This window comes from Saccostrea cucullata, unplaced genomic scaffold (assembly GCF_032062105.1).
Source record: "Saccostrea cucullata isolate Sc308-1 unplaced genomic scaffold, CSIRO_AGI_Scuc_v1 ctg6402, whole genome shotgun sequence".
In the NCBI taxonomy this organism is placed as follows: domain Eukaryota; kingdom Metazoa; phylum Mollusca; class Bivalvia; order Ostreida; family Ostreidae; genus Saccostrea; species Saccostrea cuccullata.
Window position 1 is genome coordinate 24836 of NW_026931357.1, and position 8900 is coordinate 33735.

The 8900-nt window shown below is 31.6% G+C and overlaps 1 long non-coding RNA gene across 1 annotated transcript; it reads right to left on the reverse strand.

Moving 5' to 3' along the window:
* Positions 1–784: 784 nt before the first annotated feature.
* Positions 785–7002, reverse strand: LOC134232332 (uncharacterized). Its single transcript, XR_009984747.1, has 3 exons — positions 6790–7002; positions 1296–1402; positions 785–1101 (listed from the first exon to the last, which is right to left on the reverse strand). It is a non-coding gene; the product is annotated as an uncharacterized LOC134232332 (long non-coding RNA).
* Positions 7003–8900: the final 1898 nt, after the last annotated feature.

Genomic DNA, 8900 nt, shown 5'->3' on the forward strand with positions numbered 1-8900 from the left:
CATGTCGAGAAAAACTGAAATTTTCAATTTTTAAAGGATTTACAGCTAAATTCAGCTATATGATAAAAATTTTTAAGAAAAAATACACTACAGCCAAACAGAAAGGCAGTGTTTATTTACTAGACACCATACCTTATGGCAAATAAAATATTAAAGACATTTTTGTGCAATTGATTATTAATTTCCAAAAGCCATTAAAGAGTTTTATACAAAAAAATGGGAAATTTACTTTTTCTTCACGGTCAAATAAATGTCATGTATATATTTTATATGCATGTTAAATTATAAATAGCATTTCAAAACAATTTCTTTATAGTTCCAAATCCAAATACAACACAATCATTTATTTTCATTAATCAAATTATATCTATATCTACAGTATTATTTCTAATTTCAAGCTGAAAGGGGGAGATAATTCATGTTAACAAAAAACAACAAAATTTCATTTTTTGAGGATTTCAGTTATCAAGAAAATAAAATATATCTATGATTTAAAAAATAGCCAAACAAAAAGGCTGACTAGGTTTCATAGATACCATACCCTATAGGCCTATGGAAAATAAAAAAAAAATCATGTGCACAAAAATCATTGTGATTAATAATTTCACCAAAAAAGAAAAGGCATCATCTTTTGTCAGAGTCCAATATATACACCATGTACACACGCCAGTACATGTTTACATGTAAAAATATCAGTTTACAGTTTAAAATAAATTCCTTTACATTTCCAAATTCAAATACAACACAAGATTTTTTTCATTAATGAACAGTAAAATGTAAAAAAACATTTGAAAATATTAATCATATTAATATTGATTACTAGATACATTTATCATATAATCATTGTATATGTAAACACAATTTTTAAAGTTTTACATCTTTGTAAGGTGCAGTCATGCCACTCAGAATATCACTAATCTCCCCTGCTTCTCTTCTGTAGTAAGTGACTGTCCTTTGTTTATTAGCCTCTTCTAAAAGCACTCAAGATCCTTGGGAAGAGAATTGCTGCCTGATTAACATTATCCAAAGTACCGTCATGGAATCCACTGAACTCTAATCTCTGCTTTTTGACAGCTTTAAACATCTTATTTTCCATTATTCCTAAAATAATAATTACAATATACATGTACTTATCATTCATCAATTTAGAATTCTTTAGTTTACGCTACATTATTATTAAGGTACTAAATGGTTATTTTGATTTTATAAATTACTTTACATGGAATATCAAGTTTATATAATGCAGTAATTTCATTAAAAATCTATAAATGGTTGCATGACATATATTCTCCCACCTTTAGAGTCTTATTAGTTGGTGGTGTTCAATGATGTTTTCTTGCTGTCTGTAATAAATAGTGTAACCTTTTCCTTCAAAACCATGATGCAGCCCATCGCATACATTCTGTGAAAATAAAATGGGGTTAATTCATCTAAACAACAATAATACTAATTTATGAAATACAGTAAAACAAAGTTATAACAAAATCACCGGGACCTATGAAATTACTTTGCTACATCAATTACTTGTTACATCCATATAAGGAAATTGTTAAATTTATATAGCTGGGGATCTAAAATAGTTTCGCTATATCCGTGTTCGTAGTAAACGAGTTTTGCTGTATGTGAAATATCTTTTTTACTATGTGTATTTTTCATCACTTGCAATATGTCTCCAGTTTTAACTTAAGTACAATTTAAACAGAATCTACACTACTTGAGGCTTCTTCCAATGACTTCCATATCAGTACAATATTAACCATGGCTTTGCTGTTCTAGGGAAGATTCTCCCCTATATATTGCAATGTGAAACTTTGATCCCCATTGTGGCCCCATCCTACCCAAAGGGGGGTTTAACTTAACCAATTTATTTATACACTATATCACCAGAGAATGCTTCCATATCACCACTTTGCTGTTTTTGAGAAGATTTTAAAAGATTGTTACTTAAACCATTCCAAGTTTTCGATCTATTTTTTAAGATCCATGTGCGCCTTTGTTTTGAATCCAAATGAGAAAAGCCCTTTATTTTTCATTCAAAAGTCATGACCAAGGTCAAGTTTTTGAAAAGTTTTTCATTTTCAGTCGGGTGTCAAATCTGTGATCTGTTACAAATCTGTTTGCCTGTGACAAAATTTGTGCATCTCAGGCGGTTGAGCAACATTTATTTCAAACACTGCCTTAACCATACCATCATACTTATTCATGCCTCATCGCACATAGGGGAGTGCACAGTAACTTAAACAGGTCTAGACGACAAGATTATCTGATGACACATCAGCTTAAATTTGCATGTAAATTGGCTATCAGTTTTCTTTACATAGTTTTAGACAGCAGCACAAGGTGCACAATTATCATTTAACCCCTCAGTCAAATATCAAAAGTATAAAGACATGCAAACGTCACAAGGTTTGTACGGTACGTATTGGAAGCAACTACAATGATACCTCATTTATCCGGACGCTTTGGTTCCTAGTCAAATTGTCCAGATATGTGAAGTGTCTGGATACCTGAATTACCAGTTACACAAGAAAAAATAACGTTAAAAATTTTAGTTCCGATGAAAAATTGTCTGAATACTGAAGCATTCGGATATCTGGCATCCAGATATCTGAAAGTTCACTGTATTTATCATCTAAAACTACAATTTTAAATGTGAGCATCGAGCAGTGTCTTTGGAAATAATCTTTCAATTTTGGCTGTATAAAGTAAAAAAGAAACTCTATTGTTTTTTATGATGAAGTAAATAAAGTATGCAGTAAATTGACGAAAACCGTGTGTCGCTTCTGATTTGTATTAACAAATAGTAGACTGTCATGCTTGGGGACTCATATTCAATTAATTGTAGAATGCTAGAGTAGAGACAAAAACATTGTGCTGAAAATTACCTTCCATTAACGGTAGTGTACCTGAGCTCTTAAGAAAATGGAAATTCATCTTTTGCTTAATTAAAAGTATTCAACAGCTGCAATACTACATGTATCTATGCTTTTTCCTTTTTATTAAAGACTCATAATACATTGTCATATAGGACTTGCAAAATACTTTTGACTGCATTTAAAAAGCTTTACAAAGCTATTTTGAATAGATTAATAGCGAGTGCAGCAAGGGTCGCAAAGTGATGCACGTAACTGCGAGCTCTGATGACAATGCCTGGGCAAAGAGAAAATTCAGAATACTGCACATTCATTCCAAAGAATTTTTTACCGCAGTAATTTAGACCCACAATGCATCACTTCATACACAAACTCTAGAGCAACGAATAATAAACTTGTCTTGATTTAATGAATTTATTTGTTTATTGCAGAAAGATAGTCATAAACTGATTGAAATCAGCCTTGTTCAGGCTTCGGTTTGCTAAAGCAACATACAAACGACGTCATATGACGTCAGAATCTAATACGCACCGAATGTCACGTGCAGATCTATATGTCTAGCAATGGAAAAGCAAAGGGCAATAACTCCAAAATTTGACAAAATTTTGTTGTCAAAAAATAGTGTAAAAAATAAACAATAGGGTGGTCGTGTGTTACGGACTTATACAGTGAGACGATGACATGTAGAGTCCTGAAAGTTTTTCAGAAACCTTCTTGAAGTATTACTGCAAGTGTATATCAATGAAAATCAATTAATTGCATCATTTTAATGGGGAAAAAATAATAATGAAATGTTTCTTTCTCGAGAAAAAAATGAATTTCAGAATATACACCCAAAAGACCCGATTTTTATGAAACAGTAAAGTAATTTCTATGAGAATTTTACTTAAAAATTATTTTAAATCCTTGTATTCAACACCAAATCATGTTTTATGACATGGACTATTTTAGCCTATGGTTATTTACCCTTTGCTGTCAGGATCCTATTAAATTGCAGGGTGCAAAATGGTCACACACCATGTTAATATCTTGCTTTCAACAATTTAGTTTATTTGACTGTGTTAGGTGACGTACAATGGTGATGATCATACCAGAAGGGGGGGGGGGGGATATTCAGCATGTAACAGTGTCGGCTTTTCACTTTTTATATTGAATTTCATTGAAAATTACAGATGCTTTTCTAAATACACATATACACACTCAAGAAATGATAAGTTACTTGATAATTCCATTTACACATGAAGATCGTTACAACCCCCCCCCCCCTTTTTCAAGCCAAGCTTATCCATATCAAACTACACTAGTACAGATCAATTTGATTTACTTCATATAAATATATCAACAATAATTCAAATTTAATTTAGAAATTACAGTGCAATTAATCAAGGAGAACTTTGCACATAACAGACTATCAGAGGAACAACATATGTAGTGTATATTTAAAGTAGGTTAATGAGAAATTATTGGACTTAGAATTGAGTCATTTATCTTCTTGAACATGAATACAAATAAATCATGTAATTACAAACTATCTGATCATGATATGTTTTAAGTTTCTATCTCGCATAGAATGAAAAAGAAGGTGAAAACGGTTACTACATTTCAAACTTAAAAGTTCTGGCAACCGTACAATATTTGATTTTCATGTTATAAATATATAATACAGTAAAACTTGGTTAGTACGAACACTGATATTGCGAATTCACGGATATAGCGAAGTCATTTTGGATCCCCAGCTATATAAATTTAATGCATTTCTTATACGGTTAGAACGAATTACGGATATAACGAAGTAATTTCATAGGTCCCAGCGACTTCGTTATAACCGAGTTTTACTGTATACACTAGGAAACACATATTTTTTTGTTTATGTAGTTATTGTAAAGAACTTTGCATTAAATGAAGAACAGCAGCTTAATAGATTTTGTCCCTGTGATTTTTTTTAAAAATGGCAACAATTTTTGTTTCAAGTCATGTGAAAACATAAAAACAAAAATTAATTATCATAACTTCTTTATTTTCAACCGATTTTAAAAAATGAAACTGTTTTGGAAATGGTTATGAAGGCTCTTAAATATAAAGCATTGTTTTTTAATCTGAGAAGTGCTTTCAATAATCATGTTCCATAGCTAACATGTCTAATCTAAATGAAAATGGATAAGTATATGCTTTCACCCTAACGGTCGCACCGTCAACATATTAAAGCTACATAGCTATTTCAAGCTATAAAATTAATTATCTTAATTAAGAAAGGGTACTACTAAACAGAGTACGCTAGAGTACGATAGAGTACTTTAGAGTACGCTAGAAAAAATATGTTATTTAAAGCAATTAAATTGTTTATTTATGTATGTACAACTTGATTAATCATTATTATATACTTATTTTCCAATATTTGTTTCAAATATTTGTTTTTTAGCGATATTTTGACAGGAAATAACATCCAAAATTAAATGCATTAAAGATTACGGTATACCTATAGCTAATACCCAAATCTCGATTACCATTGATTACTATATTGTTTCAGACTTTCTCACTTAAGACTTACATCTAAATTTTATCAAATATTAAATTAATTGCATGTGTAAATAATTTTTCACATAATATTTCACAATGAGACATTTTAATATGTTTATAGTTCAATTAGATCGGGATCAAACGATCAACCGTAACCTGAAATCAAAAATTGAAATAACTCCTAAAATACAGAAAACTTACAATTTTCTTTTAAAATATAAATTCAATATGTTAAACTTAAGTAGAAAAACATATAAAAAGTAGTTTAATTGCATTAAATTATAAAATATTACTAGCGTACTCTAAAGTACTCTATCGTACAGTGGAGTCGCCAATTCCGGGTCGTCTCCTATTCCGGGTCACTCGCGTGTATCTTATTCCTAGTGTTAAAATTTAAGCGCAAAAAACTTAATGAATACGCTGGTCGTGAAGAACTGGTCTTTCTGTTTGTCATTAATTACAAAATTTTGAATATCAACTTTAAGAGAGCATCCGACAATCGAAATTTTGAAACGCACTCATAAAAGACTTGGATGTTTCTGCTGCGGTGACGGGCTACTTTCGTTTTTGTTCGCTACAGAAAGGCTGATATAAAAGTTCTAGATAAATAATAAGAGCTCGAAAGTATGGCAAATGCATTAAGTTTTAACTCAGAAATCAATCATAATGATCGCTGCTCAAATAAAATTATAATGATTATTAAATCAAACTGTAGTAAGTTCTCCAGTTGCGGGTCACGCAATATCGTGGCATGAACATCTCAAATTTCTATGTACAAAACCAATCGACAACCATGTATTTACCTTGATTATCAAAAGTTTTCTAACCAGCTAACTGGAAAATATTTTTTCTAAAACTCAAAATCGAGTTAACCCTTCAAATGCATCTTTTAAATAAATGAAATTAATTGTATCATTTTTAATCCTAATACATTTTTTACATTCTGCATATTGCAATTTGTTTTGTTGGAATTGTTTTTAAAATAATTAAAACATATTTCTGTGATTGTTTTACTTTTTTTCCAAGCTGCATGAATTGTTTTTTGTTTCAACATCATAAAAATCGTGTTCCGAAGTGTTCCATGAATATTACACGACCGTGAAGTCATATGACCCGGAAATGGAGAAAATGATTCGTAACTGGGGAAGCTAGGCCTTGCTGAAATACCCCTGTAAATATTGTTCCCGTGCAGCTACTTTGAAAACGAAAAGGTGTTTGGATGACTCACTATTTGTTCTTTCAATACATATATTTCATAAAATATAAATTGAACAGATTTGCAAAATATCAATGAAACACCCTGACGTGACCCGGAATTGGCGACTTCACTGTACTAGCGTACTCTGTTTAGTAGGACCGATTAAGAAATTGTTCTGAAGTGTTCTGGACCTGATCTTACCTGGTCAAATGTAACTGTCCAAATGTAAATTATCTTCCCTCTCCAAGTCGAGTAAGCTGACAAAATCGGACTGCCACCCCTCTCTGAGAGTTTACTCTTGGACTCTGGTGGATTACCGTAGAATTTAAACTTCTGAGATAGATCACATCGGTGTCAGTAGGCGAGTACCATTTCGGGAGAACGTCAACAGGGTCAATATACTAATCAACACGACACATGGCTAATATGTCTATACTTTTGCCCGAAAACTATGCCTAATCTGTTCTTGTAGAATCCTTTCAACCAATTAATGTCACTTCACACATATTTTTGCAATAAACATCACAGGATGCATCAAAATAACTATGCAGCGTACAGCTAATAATGGAGGCTGCCATTTTTTTTACTAGCGCCACCTATGTAAAATTGCAAAGGGAGATAACTCATTTGAAGAATCTAGACAAATTCTCGATTTTAAACACCTTGTATCTTTTCAATACTTCGTTTGCACAAAAATATTAAAGTAAATTTTTATTAAGCCTTCCATGTTCACTTGAATTATGTATTAAGTTTTTGTACATCTTCTAGGGTTTAAAAGATATTCTTTTCTGAAATAGGCATTATTTGCACACTATCTATACAAAATTACATCTCAAGTACTCAGTGGCGTAGCTAGCAAATTATTGACTGTATTCAGAGAGGCAAGGGGTCTGGGGGGCGCCTTTAGGCCCCCAGCGGGTCCAGGGCAGGGCCCTGGTGGGGGCCAGGGGGCGAAGCCCCCGGAAGCTCATGCATTATAAGGGTTTTATACATTAGAAAACTACCTAAAAATAGTTCAATTTTTACTATCGTAGTTCTACTATTATAATACACATGTACTAAATATTAACAAAACTTGCCGAGTTTTGACAATACTTACATCCCCCCAAATTTCCTTTTTTCTAAAAGCATTTCTTGTTTTAATGAAATAAGTCAATAAATTTTCCACAGTGAAAATCTTGTAATACAGGGCTCCGAACTCACAAAACCTTAACTTTGTGAGAATGCTTTAATTGATGTTTTCACAATAATATTTCACAAGAACATGTTCGCTTTTTTGTAAAGTTGGCTAATTTTTCGAACTTTTTTCTCATTATTTGTAGCAACTTTTTAATTATATTACAAAAAAGTTATTTTGAAATTTACTGACGAAAGAGAATTTATTATGGTTTGCAGGGAAACATTGGAAAAAAATTATCAAAAAATTCCATGTTGTATAGTAGTTTCAATAAAAATTATTTCTCAGTTCATCCTTTTTTTTTTTAATCATTTAAAAACGCAAAATGAAATATATATACAGGAATATCAACACAAAAAACTTGAATATTCTCCATTTGTTACATGTTAAAAATCAATTGTTTTGAAATAACATGTTAAGTATTAGTACAACAGTTACCTTTAATTTGATTAAAGAGATTATATTGGGTGAATTAGCTAGTAAATAACATACATGTAGTTTGGTATTAATTGCTTTTGCTTGAATTGACACAATTATGAAATTCGTATTGAACTTTCTTTATTTTTTATTTTTGGTGAAAAATCTGTGTATTCATTTGCGTTTTTGCGTAAAGGGCGCTACGCCACTGGTACTTGATCCCTGGCTATATGAAAAAGAAGAATTATAACAAAATCAACCGTTTATATTCATTTTAGACCCAAATGAATATATTAAACCCAATTTTATTGAATTTGAAGATGGTCGATGAATCACCTTTTCTGTACTGTCTGCATGATTTTTACACGGAGCCGTACTTAATATTTTAATCGCCGAAATATGGCTTTGATATTGCCGACTCGGCATTAAACAATAATAATCAATCAATCAATTCCCTTCTCGAACCCCTCGCTCGTTTAAATGTCCATTGAAATGTATTGTAGCGTCACGGTAACGGCTATGACAAGACGTGGCTTAGAGGTATCTTATGGGGGTTTTATCTATCAAAATCCCAATACAATTGAAGAATTCATTAATCCAACCGTAAATACAATAGACCACAATGACTGATCCCCGTTTTTGGTTACGTTCGTTCGTAAGATGCGGTGTTTCTCTAAGTAAAACATATTTTTATCTATAACATGATGTTGTGAAATCT